General features: G+C 38.5%; 1 protein-coding gene across 1 annotated transcript in view; it reads left to right on the top strand.

Annotated features, from left to right (window-relative positions):
- The first annotated feature begins 4,764 nt into the window (after window positions 1-4,764).
- nexmifb (neurite extension and migration factor b) overlaps window positions 4,765-26,571 on the top strand; it is a 71,594-nt gene continuing 49,787 nt past the window's right edge. The window contains exon 1 of the mRNA XM_082178264.1: window positions 4,765-5,103. The gene's annotated coding sequence lies outside the window, so the exon portion shown is untranslated. The remainder of the gene's footprint in view (window positions 5,104-26,571) is intronic.

Genomic DNA, 26,571 nt, shown 5'->3' with positions numbered 1-26,571 from the left:
GCTGATTCTTACTCATTTGTAACTGTGATGAAGAACAACGTCCTTGCCATTTCTTATAGAATATTTGGCAGCTGAAGTGGTTAAACTGTAGAAGCGTTTGTTAGTTGAGCTGGTTTGTGATGAAAGGCCAACTGAACCTTAGCATCCACAGATGTCCATGTCTACAGTGATGTGTGTGTGCGGCTTCCAGAGATCAGAGCTTAATGAGGACTATATTTCTCTGTTTACCAGGATAATGTCTCTATACGTAGGCTGGGAATCACACAATGGAAACCGAGACGGCAGGAGGGCAACGCTTACACAAACTGCAGCTTTGAGCGATTGCCTCTAATATGCTGCTTTGCTCAAAACCACAGATTGGATTTCAGCATTTTAGTTTTTTGACACACAATAGCTTTTTACATCAGTTGTAGATAACTTTAAAATATCTGTTCACGATTCTGCCTTGTGTCACATGTGTTTGTTTAATCTATCAACACTTCTGGTCTAAAGGCTGTTCACACCTAGAACGATAACTACACAGTAAAAAACATTGGGTTATTTTTTTTAACAACCATATCGGGTCACATATTCGCATATTGGGTCACTATGTTGGGTTATTTTCAAAAGATGTTGGGTCATTTTTTTAAATCGCTGGGTAATGTCTAGTAATAAACCAGCTGTTGGGTTAAATACATACAGTGCGGAGAACAAGTATTTGATACACTGCCGATTTAGCAGGTTTTCCTACTTAGAAAGCAATTTTTATCATAGGTACACTTCAACTGTGAGTGACGGAAATCCAGAAAATCACATTGTATGATTTTTAAGTAATTCATTTGCATTTTATTGCATGACATAAGTATTTGATACACCAGAAAAGCAGAACTTAGTATTTGGTACAGAAACCTTTGTTTGCAATTACAGAGATCATTCCTGGTTTGCACACACTGCAGCAGGGATTTTGGCCCACTCCTCCATACAGACCTTCTCCAGATCCTTCAGGTTTCGGGGCTGTCGCTGGGCAATACGGACTTTCAGCTCCCTCCAAAGATTGTCTATTGGGTTCAGGTCTGGAGACTGGCTAGGCCACTCCAGGACCTTGAGATGCTTCTTACGGAGCCACTCCTTAGTTGCCCTGGCTGTGTGTTTCGGGTCGTTGTCATGCTGGAAGACCCAGCAACGACCCATCTTCAATGCTCTTAGATTTCGCGATACATGGCCCCATCCATCCTCCCCTCAATACGGTGCAGTCATCCTGTCCCCTTTGCAGAAAAGCATCCCCAAAGAATGATGTTTCCACCTCCATGCTTCACGGTTGGGATGGTGTTCTTGGGTTTGTACTCATCCTTCTTCTTCCTCCAAACACGGCGAGTGGAGTTTAGACCAAAAAGCTCTATTTTTGTCTCAACAGACCACATGACCTTCTCCCATTCCTCCTCTGGATCATCCAGATATGGTCATTGGCAAACTTCAGACGGGCCTGGACATGTGCTGGCTTGAGCAGGGGGACCTTGCGTGCGCTGCAGGATTTTAATCCATGATGGCGTAGTGTGATACTAATGGTTTTCTTTGAGACTGTGGTCCCAGCTCTCTTCAGGTCATTGACCAGGTCCTGCCGTGCAGTTCTGGGCTGATCGAGTGAGGTGAGGACCTTCCTCATGATCACTGATGCCCCGTGAGGTGAGATCTTGCATGGTGCCTCAGACCGAGGGAGATTGACCGTCATCTTGAACCTCTTCCATTTTCTAATAATTGCGCCAACAGATGTTGCCTTCTCACCAAGCTGCTTGCCTATTGTCCTGTAGCCTATCCCAGCCTTGTGCAGGTCTACAATTTTATCCCTGATGTCCTTACACAGCTCTCTGGTCTTGGCCATTGTGGAGAGGTTGGAGTCTGTTTGATTGAGTGTGTGGACAGGTGTCTTTTATACAGTGCTCGAAGTGGGGCGGTACTCACCGGTACGCAGTACCGGCACTTCTGCATTTTACTCCAAAGCGTACCTGCACTTTTTCTTGCGTACCGCTACTTTTCGCATGTAGCCGGTACTCTACCACTGACAAAAAAAGCGTCAGTGTCACGCCCATTTCACATATACTCTGTTTGCAATGCGTATGCGGTGCTTTTTTTTCCCGCACCCATATTAACAGATTAGAGCTTTCACACTGCACGCGGATGCGGTCCGGCAATGCGTTCCAGGAGCGGTGCGTATACAGCAGTCCAACGATCGTTTCCACACCGAGTCTATTTTCGCTGTGCTGCACGCGCTGAATTAAAGTGACAGCGCATGGTTCGTGGTATTAAATTCTAGACTCTCCAATATTTAGTTTGTAATTTATATTTAGTGTTTTATACAAATAAACAATCTGTATTTGAAAACAACGTGTGCTTTATTTATTAAAATAATGTCATAAATAAAAATAAATAGTTCACTTAACTGTTGGGTTACTTTCAACCCAACCTGCTTTTAACCCAGTGTGTTGGGTTCAAATTAACCCACAGCTGGGAAGATGCTATACCACCCCATATTTGGGTTACTCGTTTGGTTATTTTTAACCCAACATCATTAAAGGACAAATCCAGTGAAAAATGAGGTAATTAAGGGGTAGGGGTAATTAACACATGGTTACCGAGTCGATCGTTCCCTGAGATGCGTTTTCATGATAATCGAATATAAAGTGTTTTATCTTTAAAAACAGATTAGCTCATAACAATAGTATATAGGGCACAGAGTAAGTAAAAGTAAATCGCTATTTAATACCACTAACAAGGCTCAAAATAGCCTCACACTAACACGGTAGCATAATGAGGGTCCATACATGCAAACCGAAGCATTGAGAACTTTGTAAGTGTACAGACAGTTTAATAAGAAGATACTTTATAAAGACAGTACATTACGCGTTTACATGCAGGATCCATTTTGGAAAACAGTCTCGACTAGTCGAGCAACGAACGCCGCGCTAAGTGAGCTGGTCGATAGGAATTACGCATAGTGAAATCTAACGTAGCACGGCGTTCGTGGCTCGATTAGTCGAGACTGTTTTCCAAAATGGATCCTGCATGTAAACGCGTAATGTACTGTCTTTATAAAGTATCTTCTTATTAAACTGTCTGTACACTTACAAAGTTCTCAATGCTTCGGTTTGCATGTATGGACCCTCATTATGCTACCGTGTTAGTGTGAGGCTATTTTGAGCCTTGTTAGTGGTATTAATTAGCGATTTACTTTTACTTACTCTGTGCCCTATATACTATTGTTATGAGCTAATCTGTTTTTAAAGATAAAACACTTTATATTCGATTATCATGAAAACGCATCTCAGGGAACGATCGACTCGGTAACCATGTGTTAATTACCCCTAGGTTCATTTTTCACTGGATTTGTCCTTTAAGTGAGTATAAAGATAACTACAGTATAACAAACTAGATTAGAGTCCACACCAACGCACAATATTGTTCTGTTTTTTTTTTTGTCTTTTATGAATATGTTAGCCTTACTGTTATTTATAAGCTAGTGTGCTCCAAAACAATGACACAATTCACATTTAGAAGATATAAGCTTTCAAATCTTAATCTCTCACTTCCGCCAATATGGATCAATGGTTTTGAAGACATCACTCTGCACTTCAGCTTTTCATCAGATTTTCTGTCCAATCAAATGCTTTCTAGAATCTGAGGCTCCGCCCCCTACATTATAAATAGATGCTGAAGCTGCGGCTAGAATCGGTCATTTGTTCACACATTAACTATTTTCTACATGGTGAATGACACATAGTGCACTATATAGGGATTAGGGAATGATTTAGACAGTGTAAGCATGCTTTCCATAAGGGCGAATGAAGTCTATTTTCATGTTAGTGTCACGTGAACCTCCAAAGATCCTGTCCAGAGACACGACAGCACAGAGCGGATCATGTGTGCGAATCGCCGCAGACCACAAAACGTATCAGATCCATTTGAATTACGCACCGAATGCTGTATTTTAAAACGATTTGGAGATTAGGAGGAGAAATGGTTAGAGATTAGGAGGAAACTGCGGCTTTACCGAGTTCAATGGTTCTGGCCGGGCTGTGATATAAACCAAATGCTTTTGGCTATTTAAAAAAGGGGAGGAGCTAGTCAATATGCCCCGCCCCGTCTTCCTGTTTCAGAGGAAATTACATCAACACATTGAATAATGCTGTGCGTTTCAAGGCACTTCAGTGGATCTTTAATATAAGCGCAGGCTGGAATTTTGCATGCCATTTTAAAAGATGCAGAAGCGCTTTAAAGCAGGATGGATTCTGATTGGCTGTCAATGTTTTTAACTTTCATCAGCTGAAAAAAAAAAAAAAAAATCTGTGTGAAGGGGCCTTAAGAGTAATTTATTTGACAAGGTTTTAATATTGTAATATTTGCAATTAACACGTGTTCTACCAAGTCATATTAGTAGATTTTTTTTTTTTGACATAAAAGTCATTTTCATCAGTAAAAAAGTGTTTGAAGCTGTATTAATGTATTAATGTATAAATAACCCCTGACCTCTCAATAAAACCTTTACGTTATTAAATACACATCTAAGCAGATTATACATCATCTGCATTTTTTAGAAACATGAACCAGCAGAGTCACAATACATTGTTATGTTTTTGTATTGCGTGTTTGGTAACGTTCCGTTTTGATAAAATGAGAATCGAAACTTTGTGGCCTTTTCACCTGTAGCACCTCCCCTTCACGCACACGTCACGAGCCTCTGAGCACTGAGGGCGCGCGCACTCTGACGCGCCGGAGCCGGAGAGACGCGCTTACGAGACTGCGCCCATCATCACCATCACCACCACCACACCGAGACCCCGCAGCCCGAACAATGGCAGCATCCAGCGGCTGATGCACAGATGGAGACACGGTGGAGCCGATGAGTGGTCTTTTAAGACGCTGTCCTTACAGATGGAGCGATAGAGGAGAGAGAATCCGCGGGCTGTTCTCCATCACTGACGGGAGGCGCGTCCACCTGCGCTCGCACTGGAGGCCCGGGATGCGCGAAAACATGCACAAGTGCCTCTGATTAAAGGAAATTATTTCAACATTGTGGTCAAAAGAACTCGGCGTTAAGAAATAAACACTATCTGGCAGCATAAAGAATGGGTAAGTGCTGTTCTGCATGACATACGGACGAAAACGCACCACTTTGCCAATTATGCATGCATTGCATGACTGTTCTTATACAGTGCATATTGATATTATGAGATGTGATGAGGAGGAGGTGTTCATAATGTGCGTATTAATGTTACTTTTGGCTTCATGAAACCCTGCTCACTTCTGACACTTGACTCAAAACCAAGCATTTTTTGGGGGGGCATGTGTCGTAAAACCTAGTGCGCTGCCATAGACAGCATGTTTGGGCACTAGAGACTCAACCTACACTGACAGCATTGTGGAACATCATGATCTCTAGAGCTGCATTAGACATTTTTAGGGGACTTCATGGTGCCACAAAAACAAAAAACCCCATTGAGCCTTGGAATCGTTTTTGGACATTACGATTTCCTATAGAGGGCATTTTCCTAACTAGACAGCATTTTTGGTCAACCTAAGTCGATTGCTTACTTAGATTTCATATTTTCTCCATCATAGGCACAGTTTTAAATATGCTCAATGATGCTATCTAGGTAGTGTTGGATCATTCTTGCCTAATACTCTTATTGTCTTGTGCCAAAAAGTGTAGATCAAACAAATATGAGGCAATTTTTCAATAGAAAAACTGAGTCCTAAAATACATTATGCTTGTGTCCCTTCGAGATGCATAATAGTTCATTAACTTATTGTCATTATTCAGTAACAGTATGGAAATGCAGTTTGTCTCATCAACCTCTAGTTCTTTCGCTTCCAAGAACAATCTCTTGCCTGACAATTAATGACTGACCTAGACAGCATTTTTGGACATTATGGTCTCCAAACCTAGTGCCCATCCGTGACTGTGTGCAGACTAAAGCATGTGTCTCAGATGCTTGATGCACGATCCATTTGAAGAATGATGTGGTGACGACTGTTTGTTTGTAGTCATATAAAAGAACTGAATCTCTTCTGATTGAATACATTGGCAGTTTTGAGCACTATGTCAGCTCAATCTGTGCCGCTCACTCACTGAGTCACAAGTCTATCAATGGACTAGTGTGTTTCTTTCGTTCTTTTTTCCCCTGCGTTTAGTCATAGCGTCTGCTGGTTTTCTTCCCTATGGTCTTCTCAACAATGCCCTCTGAGATGATGGCTGTAAGGATGAGTGTTTTTGAGGTGACCAGATGGCATTGAACCAGTTTGCGAGAGAAATAACATTTAAGTGAAATTGTGTTGAACAACCTCTTCCACCCCCACATTGTATTTGTTCTCAATCATTTTTGATTTAATGACATTCCAGGTCTGGTTTCTATTTATTATTATTTATTTTTTTTACCCTTTATTTTGCAGCATTCCATTAATTCCACTCATTATTTCCACTGTTATGTTTCTTTTTCATGCATTACTCGCTTGCATTGATTTGCCTTGGACTGCAAGCATCGTCGCTGTCGTTGTGAATGTATTGTTTTTGTTCGTTTAATTGAAAGACCTCGGCCTAAAGGATTTCTGAAAGCTTCTTTACTACTAAGCTACTGCAGTGGGAAAAATCCCTTCTTAGCCACATTACAACAACAGTTTTGCTAAGTGGTTTTGTGGTGAGTAGAGAACATACTACCTTGATGATTCACAGGAAACTTGAGTATGTTTCAATTAGTGAGACCAAGTTACGACCCAGGCAGATTAATCACCGTTATTCAGTCGTTATGAGATTATCAGCATTAGCTGCTATTAATGCCTGATTAACTGCTCACTGCACCAAAATGTTGTCAGTTCTAATAGGCTCGTCTAATCAACGTGATTTCTGTTTTTAAATATTTTTAATGGAATTTGGCATAAATATTGTGCAAAATTCTGTTCATTTGAATTCAATATTTTTGGGGGTTTATGTTATTTGCTATCGTTTATCTGTTATCAGCTATATATATATATATATATATATATATATATATATATATACAGTATATATATAATTCTAAATCATGAACATGACAAAATAATTTAATTTGCATCACGTAGATCACGTAGAAATCGAGAGCATTTCCAATGGCGGAAATTTCTTTAACCCGATTTCACTTCTCTGTTTGCGATCAGCTAACCTGTAAATTCTTTTCATGGGTGCTTTGGTGTGCATACATTTATGAATTATATGGATTCCTAACATCATTTTGTTTTTTTTGGTGTCCCTTTGGGAGTCTCCAAGTGTCCTTTTTTGTAAAGACACTAGGGGTGTAATGGGAAACGAATCTGACGGTTCGGTACGTTCCTCGGTTTTGACGTCACTGTTTTTTTTTTTATTAAACAGTGGTTTACTGATCAAATTGTGTCTCTGTCTTTAAATAAATTCAATTATAACTACAACTTTATTAAGGATAAACAAATGATTTCTGCTAATGCTGTAAACTATATTGTGAGCTCTTACTTGCTCATTACTATAATATTAAAGGTGAACAACAGACTAAATTGTTAGCCTAAATTCAGTTGCTATTTACTTTTAGATAGAACAATCAACACTCAAATAACAAATTGTATGCAAACGTAAACTGCACATAAGGACGTTTTTGCATTAACTTCGAAATCTAATGATATGTTTTTACTCCAATTCGTTGTTGAAATGTAATCATTTATACAGTAGCTGTCATTTCTATGACAGATTTATTTAAACCTACATTAAATAATCAAGACATCACTAACAGGTTAAGTAATAAATATATAGGCTAATATGGTGTATATATTTAGCGAAAGAGTTTATTTCTCTAGCTGACACTCAAGCTGTGGACTTTCCTGAGGTGAATGGCGTAATGCTACGTGGCGTGGGATATTGTTTACAAGCTGTTTTACTGATGTCTTTCCACCGTTGAAACACTGATTGAGCGATTACACGAGATATGATACGCTTTTCTGTTTAATTACGTGATAAAATGGACAGTATTTGAAAGATGACACTTTGTTTCTTATCGCAAGGAGCAAAACGCAGAGCTTATTGCGAGTATTGGTGGATAATGGTGGTTAGGCTACAACGCTGTTTTCGTTGAGTACTGCTTCCGTAATTCACTGGGAAACCCAAGTGTTCCCAAACAGGAGACCTTAATGTTGCAACACAAGTGAACCATACCGTAAGCCCTGTAGCGAAACGGTTCGGTACGAATACGTGTACCATTACACCCCTAAAAGACACCTATTGACCTTATAAAAAGCTTGCAGAAAATACAGTTTTGTGAGAGTCACCCTTCAATCTGGTTGCTGGCTATAGCAAATGATGACAAAATAAACATGTTAAACAAGATAAAGGGTGTATGCTTAATTTCACGATAAGTGTGCGATGAATCGTACAAAATGGTGATTAACCGCCATTAAAAATTGTAATAGCCTTCAGTCACACTGCTTCCTAGTTATTAAAATCATTCAAAAATAGGTCCACCAATCATTGGATGATTTGCATTGTCCACACTGATATCAGTAGCACTCGGTCGCTACATGCTTCATGTTCAGCGACTGTGTTCTCTGTGTTTGAGTCAGATTGCAGCATGTCTTCTCTCGGAGCGTGGATAAGCTCAGTGAGACGGCGCTGTAATTAAACAGAGGTGAGGTCCATGGGAGATTGTTCCGCTCCTTGATTGCTTTTCATGGCCGGAGGGGGAGAGAGCTCAGGCTTTTCCTGAGGGACACAGCCAGTGCACAGGCCTCAGCGTCAGGCTTCCTGAGACTCTCCAACCGGCTCACCTGAGGCTAAAGTTCAGGAGCCAGAGATATTAATAATAATTCATGTTTGGCCTGTTAAAATGTCTTGCTTTTGATTTGACTTTGTTCTCTAAATGACAAGAAAGTGCAACATTCGGGCTCTGGAAGTTAAAAAAATAAAGATGTTTAACCAGAACTTAAAACCTTTAATAGACAAAGTTCAGAGGTCGTTAATCAGTGCTAAATGCTTCTGTTGAAGCCATCTGTTCACATTATTTCAACTTATTTTTTAAGGTAATTGTGGTTAAAAGTGAAATGCATGGTGAAAACTACATTACCCATGATGCTGTGCAGAAAATTCCACCAATGACTCGCAGCGAGCAAATCGTGCCAGAAGAGAAAATTCCCTCTCTCGTGACGCACTGCAAATGATGTAATAGAGCGGTGCAGGATGATGTCAGAACCCAGAAAACTATTAGAATTCGCCGTTGGTTCCCTCGAGATTTTCCAATGAGGTTTTATAAGTTTATTTTTCAGTTTATTAGTAAAATAAAGCCTGTGGTAAACATAACTTGGCGATACTCTGACGTTTTGTTCTACAACGTAAATTACACACACCCGTAGCCGAAAACGTGAATCTTGAAGCAGTTGTTTATTTTTGAAAAAAGTATGTTAAAACTCGATAAGACAGCTTGGGGTGCGAAACAACAAAAGGTCAAAGTATCATCAAGTTATGTTTACCACAGGCTTTATTTTACTCATAAAAAAAATATTAAAAAAAATTATAAAACCTAGGAAAATCTTGAAGGAACCAGAGCCAAATTAGTCTTCAGGGGTTCAATATATATATATATATATATATATATATATATATATATATATATATATAATATATATATATATATATATATATATATATATATATATATATATAGGGTAAATATATACACACACACACACACACACACACACACACACACATATATATATATATATACAGCGTTAATGAGGAGAAGAACTGCAATCCCATGAAGCATTGTAAAGGACATAATCGCATTAAAAACATGGTGAAATATAAAACTATTCATTTAAATAAATTGATTATATATATAGAAACAATATATTTTTAAGGTTATTGATTTTATATATATATATATATATGCGATAATGCGATAATAATGCGATCATGTCCTTTACAATGCTTCATGGGATTGCAGTTCTTCTCCTCATTAACGCTGTTAAGTTCACCATCTTGTACCTTTTTCTTTTTGTCTGATTTTCAAGTACTTTTTTTTTTGCTTCAAATCGAAACCTAGCTGGTTTGGTTGATTTGTGGCTTATAATGCTTTAACAAAAACTTTCATTAAAATCCCTTTGGGAAAAATGAATGGGGGAAAAATACGGAGCCAGTGCCACTGAAAACTAATGCACTAATGCACTCTACTGAGATGCTTCTAGTAGTTTTGGGCATTAGCCATGCTTTTCTTATGGTGTTGCAGTGTAAGTGAACCCTTCAGTAGAGCTGCCTAATTGGACAGTATTTTTGGGCATCGTGGTCTGAATACCTAGTGAGCTGTCTAGACAGAATTTCTGTGCATTTTAGTATAAAATACCATGTCAGCTGTCTACGTAAAGTGGATTTTGGGGACCACAGTCTGAAAAAAACCTAGTAAGGTGCCTACCTAGACTGAATTGTGAGTTGCCAACATAGCATTTTTTGGGCACCATAGTCATAAAGTCTAGTGTGCTGCCTACCTAGATGACATTACTATGCGTCATGGTTTAAAATCAAGTGAGCTGTCAATGTCTATGCCACTTTTAGGCATCATGGTCTCAAGACCTAGCGAGCAGTCTATCTAAACCACACCTTTGGACATCACGGTCTCAAAACATAAGCTGCCTGTCTAAAGCACGTTTCGAGTCGGCTTAGCCATGTTAGCCGGTGGTATTTTCAGCCATGCTTGACTTTTGGTGCAGTTCCCCATGCTGTTACAGTGTGAGCAAAGCCTTCAGGAAAGCTGTATACTTTCTCTTTCTGGCACATAACACATCTTTCTGCTCATTCTTGGCACATGTTAAAAGCGCACGTCTTTGTTTCCCTCACATTTAAAACCATATTAAAATCCCATGCACATGGAATACGCTCTATCTGTACTGAACAGAAACACACATATCTGCATGATGTGAGAATTTGGTGTGGAAGCACACATCTGAATAAGCAGAGCTGTTCGGCTGAAGTAGCTCTTGATGGAGCGGGGTTTTTTTCAATGTGAATGCTATGGTGGTTTTACGCTGTATGTAAATTGCTGGGTTGTAGTGGCTGTGGTCAAGAGCTCTTTGATGAAATCATATTCCAGCCATGTGCGACGCAGACGCTTGTCAACAGTGGTGATTCACGTAGAGATGACTGCAGGTGCAACACAGCGCTTGATTTCATCGAAGCAGAAGGCAAAATCACAAAGTGAATGGTCGTCTCCACACTAAATATTATTGTAATTGCATTTTTGTCAGAGATAAAAACAGCCGACCTCAGAAAAGTTCAGTGACTGAAAACGTCACAAACTGATGTTTAGCTAGGAAGACAAAAGTGTTTTTTTCTAGCTGTTACATTTATACATGTACATTTACATTTACTATACATTTTACTAACACCAACAGAGCACATTCTTGATGTTATTCCACCTAAACGAAACTCAATGAAATATTAGCATAAAAATTGAAGTTTAATGGCCAGTAGGAAGTATTTATTGCCTATACATTTTCTCAATTCAAAACAAAAGACAGTTAATTTTGGACTTGTACATTTTTACTGGTAATATATTAATTTAATGGTCACCAAATAATAGTTATACCTATTAAAAGAGTAACAAGTGTGTCAAAACACATGATCAACATAAGTAGTCAAGCTGTATGTGTTTTTCAATATCCAATTCAAACTATAGATATATCTAAATTTCCTCAAAATTGTTGGTTATGCATTGATGAGGATGACAGTGGATTTCGAAACTGACTCAAAGGTAAGCTTCAGTAAATCCACCAAGCAAATTTGGTCATTGGCCTATGCCGGTTCAAAATGGCAGCCGATTAATTGACTTTACTGATATATTTTAGATCAACCCAGGCTCATTAGAAAAACATGCATATACATGATTTTCTTTTGCAAAACTCGTGAAAAGATTCTTTTTCACAGTTATGATAAGGGTCAGATTAGTGATTCCTTGCACAATACTACGGCCTCAAAACACTTTTACCATAGTGATTTGTGTACTAATACATTTTTCCGTTTACATCACATAATTAGCTCCATACGTGTGGCTTTTCTACTGTAGTAAACTTGCTCGGAAGCTCACCTGGTACAGCAGTGCTCTGTGAAGCAAGTCCTGTGAAACACCAATCACATTAAAAGAGCTCAAAGCTTTGTAGAAGAAGCAAGCTAAAATGGCATGATTGCTTCAGCAAATGTACTGTTTTTATCTCTCGTTTGCTTTCGTTAACACTATTGGTTATGTTTAGGGTCGGGTTTAATATAGGCGGTGTGTTATTTCCCAGCGCAACAGAGCTTTAATCTTTTAGCGCCACTTACCAGACATTTCATTTCCGAACTGCAGCGACACATGCAACAAATAACGTAATTAATGTAATGAATGCTATATGCCTTCATAATACATTAAAATAGCTTTATAATGCATTATATATAGAGGCTTCACAGAAAGAGATCCTGCTTTATCTTGGGGGTTTTAATTGTGTGCTCGGTGGCGTTTCCATTCCCCAACCCCCCATCATCAGTGGACTGCAGTGACACTAGAGTCTTTGTGTGTCTCGGCCTCTGAGGCTGGCGGCTCTGGTTTCAGGATCTTTAAACACCACCAAATGAGCGCCAAAAATGAGCACTGTAATAATCTTTCATGCTCGTCTCTTTCATCCAATTTTTAAAAGGTTGGTTTGATGGTGATCAGGGCTGTTACAGAGGGTATTGAGTTCAAGCCCCTGTAGGGTCAGTTTATAGAGGGAAGATTTTGTATGTAATTAGATGTCAAGCAAAAGGAATAAATGGGAATAAGTGACCATTTTGGATTTATTTCATGGGTTAAAATTCCAATGCATTTAAAGAATGGTCTTCCCATTAGTGGAAGACCAAAAACAATCAAAACAGATAAACATTGTTTATTTTGGTATATATAGTAAGGATATTGGGTCCCACTTTACATTACACTAACATTTAAATGAATCATTTGATACAATGCACTTATTGTGTACATTGTACTTACTGTAAATTTAAAAATATCTGCATGTAGTTACAGCTGTAATTAATTTCTGTAATTACATCCATAATTACACTGTTGACCTTCCCTTACACCTTAACCCACCCTTAACCTACCTAAACCTGTCCTAACCTTCCCTGTATCCCACCTCAATAGCAGCACAAGTGTCTTACAATACATCAACACAATAAGTGCATTGTACCTAAAAATAATTTTGATGTAAGTACATAGTAGTTAAAGACACCTAAAATAATAAAGTGAGACCAAATATTGTATATTCTTGGTGTAATTTAATGATAGTATAATGTATTGTAATGTGGAGCAGTAGGAAATTGTTTTAGGGGCGGTTTAAACAACAGTTTTCAACTAAAAACATAAAACTTTGTATGCGTTTTGGCCGTTTGTTTACACAACAACAGTGTTTTTGGTGCCTGAAAACGCAAACTTTTGAAAACGGGTTTCATAATGTAAGTTTTAGAAAACGGTCTCCGTGTAAACAATAAAAACGCAAATCTCTGAAGATGATTATGTCATGCACATGCGTAGTACTTATTCAGTCTATAGTGTTTCATCGCCATCTAATGGCCCGGCAGCAGAATATAGTGTTTTTAGGTGTTTTCGTGTGTGAATGGGGATCATTTTGACAATGGAAACGCGGAAAACTCAAAGGAAAAACGTCTCCGTTTTAAGCATTTCGTTGTCATGTAAACGCACCCTTAGTCTGTTTCATGTGGTATGGCTGTCAGATGATAAGCGTTAAACTCGTTTATTCTCAGAGAGGTTGGCAGTATCATGTTTTGAAGTCCTTTGACTTTTTACTCTGTGAAAATGATTTCAGTTGTTCAGAACTGAGAACTTTGAAGGATGTTTTGAAAAGCCAGTATCATTTTAAACACTTTTAACACATGCTTTGTCCACGTGTTTATCACAGCTAAATGCAGTGAGGACATTTCTTACTGGCTTTTACATTGTATTGTATATTTTGCCCATTTTCCTCGCATGTTATATCCAGTATGTAACAGTACATGTTATTGGGTCACTTGCAGCGTCGTATATTCCAATTCCAATTCCAATTTATTTATAAAGCACATGATAATACAACAATGTTGACCATAGTGCTGCTCAAACAATAAAACAATAAAATATAACAAACACAAATAACTATAAATAAAGAATATGTAAAATGTATACTCTCAGATTCTTAAGTCTTAAATGCACCTAAAAAATCTCCTGACTCTTAAAAACCAATACCTGTGAGAACAGTTCCTCGACACTCATATATGATCAAAAGCTAAAGTCCTAAGCTGGTTTTAAGTGCCTTTTAAACTCACTAAGGGTTGATGATAATCTAATATACTGTGGTAAACTCTTCCATAACCTTGGGTCGGCAGCTGCAAAGGCTCACTCCCCAGTCTTGTTTTCACAAATTCTATATGTAATGAGCCAGTCCACATTTCTCAGTGACACACTGCTAAAAAATTACGACACGTTGTGATTTGTTTCCTTATAATTGGTGGTTTAAATATGAAAAAAATGCATACATTTTTGCACTCTGATTGCACAGCATACCACCATCGCTCCTAGTCCCACTGTGAACCTATTCTGTAAACGGTGTCTCATCTCTCAGTGTAGGCAGCGAGACTTTCACCTGTTTGTAGACTCATTCTTGGCCGGGAAGCTTGAGCCAGCTGGCAGACAGGGCTGTCATCAGCATGCGGTGTCACACTGGGACCTGTCAAGGGTTCGCTTCTCCACCTCACTGGAACAACCTCACTGGACTCAAGACATTTCAAACACACCAACAGATCCAAACCAGGAGAGGAAGAGAAGGAAAACTCCTTTTTATTCATTATTAATCCGTGTATCTGCTCCAACGCCTTCAGCACCACCAATTAATTTTCTATTAAGGTTCAAATTTGCTTAATTTCTTCATTTGTAGAGCGTTGATGAATCTGTAGGAAGTCAAATCACTAAGATGTGGCGTATTTAATCATAATTGTATTAATAACACCACTCTAAATTCGTGTTCCTTGTAGTTAGTCTGACTCACACATTAACCCGAGGTCATTGTGCGCTTTAGTCACCGACTGATTCAGTTGAGCTAGCGATGACAATGACTCTGTATGAAAACCTGAGCTGCCTTCCTAGACGGCATTGCTCCCAAAAGTGAGGGCTGTTTCATGATGCTCTGCAATGGATCTCATTTTGGCCAATATCTAAGGCAGTACTGCATGTGTCCTTCATGAGAAAGACAATCCCAAATTGGTGATTAAAACTATATATTAAATTTAATACTGAAAACTCACTATTTTAACAAGTATTTCGTTTTTTGCACTATTTATTTATTGTACTTGTAAGAGTATTACCAAAGACTATAGAATTACACAAGACAGATCACTCATATTTTTTTGAATGGGGAAAAGTGCAACGCTCAATATGGCGGAATAAGTCCCGCCTTCTAAACAAGAGCCAATCGCTGATTGGTAAAGTCATCGCGTCACTGCACCTGCCGTTAGAAGCTCCGGTTCCCATAGAAACAGTCAGGCGCGCTTCCATTGCGCATGTGCATTAGCTTAATCCAGCCTGAAAAATTTCGTTTTCTGTCATGATTCAAGCATTTAGAAACAGTTTTGGAGAATTTGATGTTTCCCCATTCAAAGAGAGAGGAGCTGCACTCGTTTCAAAGATGGCCGCCGAGTGAAATGACTTGCCTTAAAGGGACTTCATTACATTTTTATCTTATCAACATGCTATTGGTAAACTCTATTGATCACTGTATCGATGAGTAGAAGTGGCCGGCATGTCTAGCATGTAAACAGTGTTGCAGATGGGTGCTTTGTTGATTTTAATGGGAACACTTCAGTTTTGATGCATTGTGCCACTCACGTAGATTCAGTGTAATTGCAGGTAGTTTATAGTTGCTGAGCAACTTGCTGCATTAATATATAACTCATCTAATGTTTGTACATCAGCTATCATCAATATCCATTTCATAATGTTAGTTTTTAATGTGTTGTGTCTTGTTTTAACTCGATTGTTTTTGGCTTGTTTACATCATGCTTTAAGTAAGAAAATAATCAAGTGAGATAAAGTACCTTTCACTTGTGAAGTATTTAATTCACTGGGCTATCTAATAATAGGCATTACATTTTTGGGTGTGAATTTTCTGATAATGTAATCATTTAGCAGACACTTTCATGCAAAGTGATTAACAGATCAGGAGAGCAATAGAAGCAATCAAACCACCAATAGGGAAACAATATGCACTTGCACATTGTGACTAGTCCCAGTTAGTCTAAAAATGTTTAATTTATTTATAAATATGCATTATGAGGTTTAATTTGAGTGAGCATGCTGCCTTATAAGCTTCCTGAAGCAGTGCACTAGCCTATTTGCAGGACAGTGAATGTTTAGGGAAGAGTTAATGTAGCTACACCAGTGATGAACAGGCCGTGCACATGCACCTGTTTTTCACAACAAGCAGGCGTGTTAAATCAGCCGCCCCTGGGGCTCTGACTCAAGAATAGGGCTTATGGGAAAAGCCAAAGCAGAACAACACTCAGGCCTAGTGCACAAACTCACTCCTGCTCCTATTTGTCAGTTCAATACTTTAATGAAGATGCACTGAGCCGGCACATCGTTTACAAATAAATAAATATGAGTTATTGTAAACAAAGATTGAAGGTTGAAGGATCAGGCTTGTGCAAGAATCTTGGATGAACCCCTCTCTTACTGATTTGTCAATTTATAGATGCAGTTTTGGGGCTAAAATACTTACTGTAGATTGTTCATCTTACCTTAGATCAGGGATTGTTTTGTCAGCCAAACCCATTTCGACAAAACATTTTACACTGCAAGTTACAATTCTAATATGTCTAATACACAAGCCTCTATTTGGCAAAGCGTGCTTTAGATGTTTAGACGATATTCATCCTCTCTCCTCAACTGCCATTGGTCAGGACAAACGAGAAGTCCCACCCTCATCCTGCACCATTCATCGAGCTGGCACATCCCTGAATCATTACCCAAACTAGTGGTTATGCACACACACTATCCGACTGAGCCTGGGCTGCGTTTCCCAAAAGCATCGTAAGCTTAAGTTGATCGTAGAACAATTGCCACCAATGCTCTCTACATTATGCCGTGCAATCCAGGCAACCTGTAACCCGTGTTTTTCCAACCTTATACCCGTGAAAGTACACTGGAACGGCAGTCAAACCCGTGACTTCCCACCCGTGAACTCGTACTAGATCGATGTACTCCCAGTTACGAGTTGGAAAAACACGGGTTACAGGTTGCCTGGAACGCGGCATTAGGCTTAGAATGCTTTCGGGAAACACAGCCCTGGTTTCTCCCAAGGTTTTTTTCTCCTCCATTCTGTCACCTGATGGCTTTTGGCTTGCTTAGTCGGGGACACTTAATATTCAACAATAATATTGATCTGCCTGCATTAACACCATTATATGAGAACTGAACTGAGCTGGACAATGACATCACTCTTTTCTACAGAGCGGCTGTATACTGTATATAAATGAACTAAATTACAAAAAAAATGAACCATCACTGAACTTACTTAAGCTGGACTATGACGCTATTTTCTTCTAGAAACAAACTTTGTTGCATTATTTTCCTGTTATCACTGTAAAGCTGCTTTGAAACAATCTGTATTGTAAAAAGCACTATATAAGTAAAGGTGACTTGACTTTATTTCATGAGAAGACGTGAATTTGTCTAGTAAAATCAATCCAGCTTGATCCAGGGAATTGTTTTTCAAGGTTTGTAATGTTGATCCACATTTCTTGAATTTACGCTGTAATAATTATGTTTTCAGAACTTCAAGCCCCCAAACAAGAAATGTTCACATATTCCGTTTCTCCCTTCTCTATTGAAAAGCTTCACGTAACACTTTTTTTCTTTCTTGCTAATGTCTATTTTAGCAGAGTATTTAATACTGCCGGAGTGTTAATTGTAATCTTCATAGAGCCGCGTTCCCACTGCCATTTCCGCTGCGATGAGCTCCACTTTTCTCTGGAGACCGTGGCTTCCCCCGTCACATTTAAAATCAATTACGTCTCATTCTGTACGGCATTTCTCACTTTCCCCGGCCTCTCCTCATTTCAGGTTCTCCCTTCTACGGAACATTTTTAAAGCCCTTCTAGGGGCAATTTACGATAAATAATTAACTCTCCAGAGACTCGAATATCCATACGTGCCTTCCTTGCTATTGACTCTCGTTTAATGCTTCTGTAGAGATTCATATTACTGCATCTTTCCACTCTTGGGCGTAATGAACAAGTCTTTCCCATATGTCTCGTTCTTGTACGGAAAACCTACGGATCAACATGTTTGCTGCCCCGACACATTGTAACGGTTGTGCTCACGCTTCCATGCACACGGTGCGAAGCGTGTTTGCCGAGCAGAATTAACATATATGTTCTTGACGGCTCCTGCCTATTTTAGGACACGCCAGGTAGGCGGATAACTTGAACTGCGGAGGATCTCTGTGCAGCGAAGACTGCGTCTAATTAGTTTGTCTAATTATGTCTTTGTGCTGGAAATTTCTCGAATTAGTGGTATCGTGCAGAATGTGAGGATGTTCATTAGGGTTGTCAGGAGAAATGAGGACGGCTGCTGTGGTCACTTCACAGTAGGACACGCAAGCAGGATTAACCTGTTCAAATTCCTCATTTCCTGAGCTAAACGAGATGTTTACATGCTACATGTAATGGCCACGCACACCACAGACCAGCTGTCACAATATATCGCAATACAAAAATGCCACAATATGAATCGTGGATAGTGACAATCTGTATTGTGTACAGTTAATAAACAAATAAAATTACTGTGTGAGGAAAAAATTCAAGTTTTCAGAGTTTTAGTGCCAGCACTAAATTAAACTGCTATATATAATGTTGAATATAATGTATAATTATGCAATGGGAGAATATTTGTGGATCCTGATAATGCCAAATGTCTGATGTTACCTGTAAAAAGCGGCTTACATTCATTTAAATATATCCAGTCAGTGAAAGAGTGCAAGCAAATTCATCTAAAATAATTCTGTATTTTCATCTTCAGAATCATGAATATTGTTATTCTGATGTCTCTATTGTCCTGTGATTTGGGTTTCCAGCACCAAGTCCAAAGCTATTAATTTACACACACAATGTAATGTCAAATTTAGCATTTTAATCAACAGTGCATTTTTTGTTAACCTTTTACGATATGTCTTGGAGTATCGCAATAATATGGTATCGTGAGTTCAGTATCGTGATATGTATCGAATCGTGACATGAGGGTATCGTTACACCCCTACCACGTACAGTATGTCCTCTAAATTTGTTACTAGTAGCTTTTTTTTATGTTCCTGATCACCTGGGCAATTATTTGTTACAAAACATGCGTCATATGGTTTTGCTGTTCATATCTAGGAGTCGTAATCGCATGGGAATAGGGTTGGGAACTGATAACTTATTCTTGTTCAGATTCTTATTCAGAACTGATTGCAGAAATACTGCCTGGCAAATGACTTATGCTTTCATTACTATTTTTGGAAATACATTCCTCTGCCGATGTAAACAAACACTGTTCTAAACACTACTGATCAAGAGCTCTGGATCTACAGAAACATGAGCAGTGCAGTTCGATTCATGAATGAATGACTCTCATGTTTCTCCACCTTTAGTGGATCATAAACATGAATGAAATGAATGTTACCTTCCACATTTTTTTTATTTAGTATTTTTTTCATTTATAGGTAACGTAATAGTTCACCCCAAACTTCCTGTTGTCACTCCAAAACCTGTAAGCTTTCTTTTTTTCCATAGAGCAGGAAGAATGACACACTTTTTTTCCGATGGAATGAAAGTGAATGGGGACTGAGACTTTCTATTTTTGTTTGAATGATCCCTTTAAAAGACCAATTACTGACAGGTCTACGGAAAGTAAAGAAATGTACAGGATTCATTTTTGATTTGTCAAGTCTGTTCAGTTGAAATGTCATTATTACGCAGATGATTGTTTTTTTCCTAAAAATATTTTTCCGTGAAAAAAAAGAACCATTAATTGAATTGTTAACGAACCAGAATCTTTATGTGGAATCAAACAACAATCACTTATTCTATCTATATACTTATACAATTTTTCCAAAAGAGGATTTGTTTTTCAAGAGATTGATTACGTTCATATTGAACGTATAGTAAACATATTGTTGGTTGCCATCAGCTGTTGTATTAGAAACACGCATGCAGAACCTGATTCTTGTATCTATAGCCAGACCTAGACTGACGGCTGAAGGGCTCGACTCCATAGAAGGGAATGCCAAAGCTGCCGAAATAAGAAATAAATGAACACATAAATATACTGTATCTAAAGAATGTTAATTAAAAATAAATATACAAAGAAATGTAAGAAACAAAAACGCTGTTTCTTTATGTAGAATTGTCCATAATTATCTGACTGACATGTAAAGCAACCAATCACAGTTTGTTTTGTTCAGCGTCATGTTTAGGGAAATTGCTTCACATACTTTTGAAAATCCAGCATCCAGAGACAGGTCCCTGTTTCAGATCCTTTATACACAAGGGACATTACAATCAAGTTGGTTTTAGTATCCATGAACCAAAAACAGACCCCCGAACGGCGCAGTCTTCAAGCTGCTCGTCAAATAGCAACACCGTTTCAAAATAACTTCTTGGAAGCTGCAAAGACCTTCTTGTTGTTTTGTGTTTTAGTGTCCTTTCTCTCTCTCTCTCTCTCTCTCTCTCTCTCTCTCTCTCTCTCTCTCTCTCTCACTGTAAAGGTAGCTCTGATCTAGCTGTGTTTGCCCCCCCCTCCCCTCTGTAAGCACACAGTAATTGGTATTCAGAGTGGCAGCTGGGAGCCACATAGACATTTTAGACCGAGCGCAAATTCAGTGAGTCAATACACTGGTTCATTAGAGCACTGAGTCACTGCAAGCTGCCTCATTTGTTTGTGTTTGTCCAATACTTGCTCTTAAGAAGCACCCGCTGCCCATTGACATGAGAGACCTGACAAAAGTCATGTCGTTCTTGCGGTCAGTTGAATAATATCACACTGACACTGCACTCGGATGGAAGCGACAAGCATATTGTGTGATTTTTGTGTGTGTGTGTTTTTTGTGGGGTTTTTTTGCATCTGTGAGCTGTTATTGTACCATCCATGTGGTATTGAAGGGAACACATTTTAGGGATGTGCACTATTAGGATTGACTTCAAATGCATCCTAAAACTAGTGCTCTGAATATATAGAGGGGTCCTGTTGCTAGATTGGTTTAGAGAAAGTGGGACTTTATGTTTGTCTCCGAGTGGCTTGTTTGTTCCAGGAGCTTTCAGTCGTACACATGGACCAGCGTGACCCTCATTATGGCTGCTTGGGAGAGCGTGTAAATGGGGTAGTTTTCAGCACAACTCCAAAGGGCAGCTGAGTAGAGGCGCCTAACCTTTCCAACTCATAGAAGACGTCAACCATACAAATAACTCATTAACCTTATCCACTTAATGGGATGCCCACACCCCCCACACACCGCACTGGACTCTTTTAATTGGCCATCGCTAAGCCTAAAATGGCACGTCCCTTTACGAGCTGACGAAGTCACGGGCCGCTGTGGGAGTGGGAATTGGCCCCCGTTGGGTCTTGAAGGGTGTTGTTTTGGGGGTTGTATGCTATCATTGATTGGGTGAGCTCAATAAGAAGTGGCTTTTCATCAGCTCATTCGGTAGTGGGATTGTCTTAGAGTAAACGCCCCTAAAGCTCCAGATGATATGCATGCCTCCATCTCCTGCACAAAGACCTGGAGAAGCATCTACACCCACCAATCAATATTCCTGATTACTGCAGGGCGAAGAACTAGAGCCTGCCGTTTCCTTTTGAAGAACTGCCCAGAATCCTCTTTCCCCAAAGCACTTTCTTTTCTATAATGTTGTGGACGGACAATATAATTTCCCTTCTTATAGTAATGATCTGCATTGTGTGTAGATATTGATTAACATCGACTGGTTAAGCTAGAAAATCTATGACTGGTGCTGTGCTTTGATCATATGGGAAATAAGGCCAGAAATATGCTCTACACTTTGCAAATATTGCACATACTCTATATGTACTCAAATGCCTGCCCTTCATTGGATGTGATATAATTAATGTCAAACAAAGGCTTTAACCATGTTGACAGTTAAACTTAACTGTAACAATGTATTATAAGATGATGCAGTTACATGTTACTACGTGTACTTACAATAGTAATAGCAGTAAATGCATAATTACATAAGTAATTAACCCTCAACCAAATCCTAACTGTAACTCTATAGTAAGTGCATGTAGTTAATTAATATTACATTGTACTTATTTGAGTAACGTAACTACGTCACCTTTTAATAAAGCGTTACACTTTATTTTAAGGTGTCATTGTTACAGTGTAATTATATATTTAAGTACTGAGTAATATTAATTAACTACATGTACTTACTATAGAGTTACAGTTAGGATTTGGTTGAGGGTTAGTTGCATGTAATTATAATGTATTTACTGTTATTACTATAGTAAGTACATGTAGTAACATGTAACAAGGACACTTTAAAATAAAGTTACCAAATAAAGTATAATCAACTTAACTAAACTTGCTCAGCAAGATTGTCTTCACCCTGTCGCTTCACTATGACTGTCCTTGACCTGAAAGAGAAAACACCAAAACCCAATGATACACGTGAATTTAAACATAATGGGTGTTCAAATGGGTATTCATTTTGCGATTTGCTAAAGATGAACAGTGTTATTAAATTAATAGTGTTTTTTTAAAAATGAAAATTTTAAGTGAATGTTAGATGATGGTAAATGTAATCTAAATAAAAAGCTAAAACGAGTGCACAATTAAAGATCGATGATATGTATAGTAATAATAAATAAATAAATTGTAGAATTGAGGCCCTGCTCCTACCTTTGTTTTTAGCTCACTAATTAATAAGTGTTATTTTTGCAAATATAACCATAAGACCTAAAGACCACAGAAATATGAAATCTTTCTGTATTAGCGGATACTGCTTTCTTTCTTTCTTTCTTTCTTTCTTTCTTTCTTTCTTTCTTTCTTTCTTTCTTTCTTTCTTTCTTTCTTTCTTTCTTTCTTTCTTTCTTTCTTTCTTTCTTTCTTTCCAAAAGCAGCCTTGGATACATGTATAATTTTCCTCACTGTAAGAGGTAAATTGCAGCTGTTATCTTAAAGTGCTATTTATACCTGATTTATCCCACATAAATTAGTTTTGTTGGTATAAAATTCGGTTGATTCAGAGATGTTAAATAATAGTTTTGACTTGAAGAAAACCAGTTAATTAGATGCTTTTTTTCCCAGTGTTGAAACAAAAAGACCAGTTATCTGGGTAAAATACTCTCAGATTAAGACAGCGACCAGAAAAAGATGCAGTCAGTCATATTTTATTGTTCGTGCTTCAAAACCATGTGGGTTATTTGCTGTTTGAGTCAGGTTTCAAAAATAATCACAGTAGGCGCGTAAAGGCATGTCAGCGACAGAGTGGTGACGCGAGTCGCTGGTGTTTGTATGGATTTGAACACTGGCAAATATCACACCCTATATACACTGCAGGCAAGTGACGCAGCACAACTACAGCGCTCGCGTGTTAATCGCCATTCGCCAGTGCATGATTGTGTTGTAGACATGAAAACGGCTGATCTGATGTCCTTGGTCTGTCAAATCGAGCCAGTCTCTGTCAGCTGTAGCACAGGACTGAACCCAGGACAAAAGCAGAAGTGCTTGTGAATTTAATTGAATGGTTGTAATTATCTGTGGAGCACGACTTAGCAAAATATACAAAAGAAAAGAAGTCGTCCATAATGGAGAGAGGGCCGCAGACAGCATTGCCCACAAGACACAAATTAAAGCAGAGATTGTACGTGATGGATGGCATTAGTTATGCAATTATGTGTCCTGAATTTTTATATTCTGCTGTTATATGCGTTATAATGGGAGTCCTTTGGAGGGTGATTTAGGCTCTTGACCCAGAGTATGCACATTTTGCAAACATTTTGACTCTTAGTAAACACAATTACAAGATCAGTCTCTAGTGCAGGTTACACGTCAATGGAAAAATGGGAAAATTAAATGAAAAAAAAGAAAAGAAAAATGGTTAGGCTAAACCTTTCTTGAACAATCTTCAGTGCACACAAAGTCTGTTCAAATTTCTTTCTGAGGCGTCAAAGTTAGACAAGCGTCTCGGTTGCGTCTGAGGCAGTAAGCGCATCGCATTATGTTTTCATCAACTTACTGGTTAGCTATGTGGGCAAACAGGACTGGCTATGACAAATGCTAGACTAAGACACTCTTATCCGCTCCTCAAATACTTAAAACATAAGCCTCTGTAGTGTTTCTTGAGTAAAGAATACGCTGTACTTATTGAAAGAACCAGTTCTTTAATTACCATTGCATTGCAAACAAGCAGAGACGGTCCAAACTATGTAAGGCACTTCATTCACTATAGAGGCGGGTGGAGTTATGAGGTTTGACTGACAGTTTTAGGATCCAATGAAGTTACGAGGTTTAGTCACAAGAATTTTTAAATACGTTTCATAGGTTAAATATTTGCAAAACCCAAAGACACACGTAAAGGCTGACCGATAGTAATGATAAAAAAAATAAAAAATAAATAAATATGGAGATGCAAGCTTTCCGCCCGGCAGCGCCGACATGCCTTTATAATGAACTTCAGTTGTATGTGAGCTCGTTTTAGAAGCTCAGATGTTGTGGATTTCCAGTCATGATGGAGCTGGCTGTTAGTCTCAGGAAAAACACAAGTGTGAAACGATATTTGTACATTTGACCTCGTTTTCAGTATAAGAGCACTGGTGATTTTACATCAAGACAATTTATGATATTTAGAGATAATTTTGACGAATTTGTTAGTAGAATAATTGTTTGTCGCAGTCACTTGTCATTATCACACATGAATAGATGTACTTATAAGTCGGTGTAGTCAAGTGGAACGGCTGACTTGTAGTTTATAATTTATGGATTGTATATCCTTAATTACATGCTGTGGTCTGTGTGGAGTGAGTGTGTGATGTGATGAGGATGAAGATGAGGATGAGGATGAGGAGGAGAGGCCATTGATCCCTCTCACTGGAGATCACAGCAAGAGCTCTGACACGAGACACACACAGGTCTTGCCTCACACACACTTTTCTCTCCGCTTCTCACTGCTTCACGAATGACAGTGAACTCGAGACAGAGCTCAGAATAGCTGCGTATATAAATCTCCATTTAGATGTGAACTGGATGATACCCGTTCTTATAGGTAAAGTTCACCCAAACATGACAATCCTGTCATCATTTCTTCACCCTCATGTTGTTCCAAACAAATATGAGTTTCTGGTTAAGTGTCTTTAAATACTATGTACTAATTAGCTGTTTGAGACAATGCACTTATTATACAACCAGCTGCGGTTCTTCTTGGGCAGGTGATGCAGAGCCCTATCAAAGTATTCATCAAAAACATGGGCTGCATCTGAAATCACATACTTCCCTACTATATAGTAGGCGAAAAACAGTACGTGACAAAAGTAGTATGTCAGAATTCACAGTACTTGTAAAAGAGTTGGCAGAAAGCCCCGGATGATCTACTTCCAGTGAGATTCTGAAGTGTGCATACGATGGACACTACTATCCCATGAGGCCACAGGAGAGGATTGTGAATGACAGTGAAGCAACACACACAGCTGATGCTGGTGGATCACATGATAATGACAGCATGGTATTATATAAAACATACTATTTAGCGGTCATGAAGTAATTACTTATTCAAAATATAGGGATGCACCAATATGAAAATTTTGACCGATACGATAACCGATAATTCTTTATATTTGAAAGCCGATAACGAATAAATCGGCCGATAAATCGAAATCCAAATTTGTATCTAATTTTTGAGAGCCTGATTACAAAAACAAAAGTCTCACCATTAAAAGCCATGACCCAAACACAATTATAATGTTTTCATTATAATTTTATGTAGCTTATGACAGACTTGCGCTGCACATGTTACACTTTACTGTATTTTCCTTTTTTTGAAAAGATTCCAATCATATTTCAGCAATTCAAAACCATAATGGCGAATAGTGCACATCTAAAGTGTCTCAGCTGAAGGAATATATAGTACTGTTGTTTTTGTTTTATGTTTGTTCTGAGAATAGACATGACTTTGTTTACTTGCCTGTCAGTCAACATTAGAGCACCACCCTCAGGCTAAATAACGCAAGGATGTTAGACCTCTGCCAAAAGTGTGTCTCAGCAATTTGAATACTAAACTTACTAAATGTTTATCATAAAGCGCTGAGACCCAGAATGTGCCCTACCTAAATTTACGGTCAGGAGCCGCTACTGAATACAACTATACCACCAACACTATCCCTACGCTTAGCAGTATCCTACATCAATAGCAGCAAAAGTGTTTTGCAAAACAACTTGAGCACAATAAGAACATTGTACCTTATAATATTTTATGCAAGTACATAGTAGTTAAAAGACACCTGATATACT

The sequence above is a fragment of the Leuciscus leuciscus genome (assembly GCF_965113295.1).
Source record: "Leuciscus leuciscus genome assembly, chromosome: 8".
Classification (NCBI taxonomy): Eukaryota; Metazoa; Chordata; class Actinopteri; order Cypriniformes; family Leuciscidae; genus Leuciscus; species Leuciscus leuciscus.
This window is presented reverse-complemented; position numbering and strand designations above follow the sequence as displayed.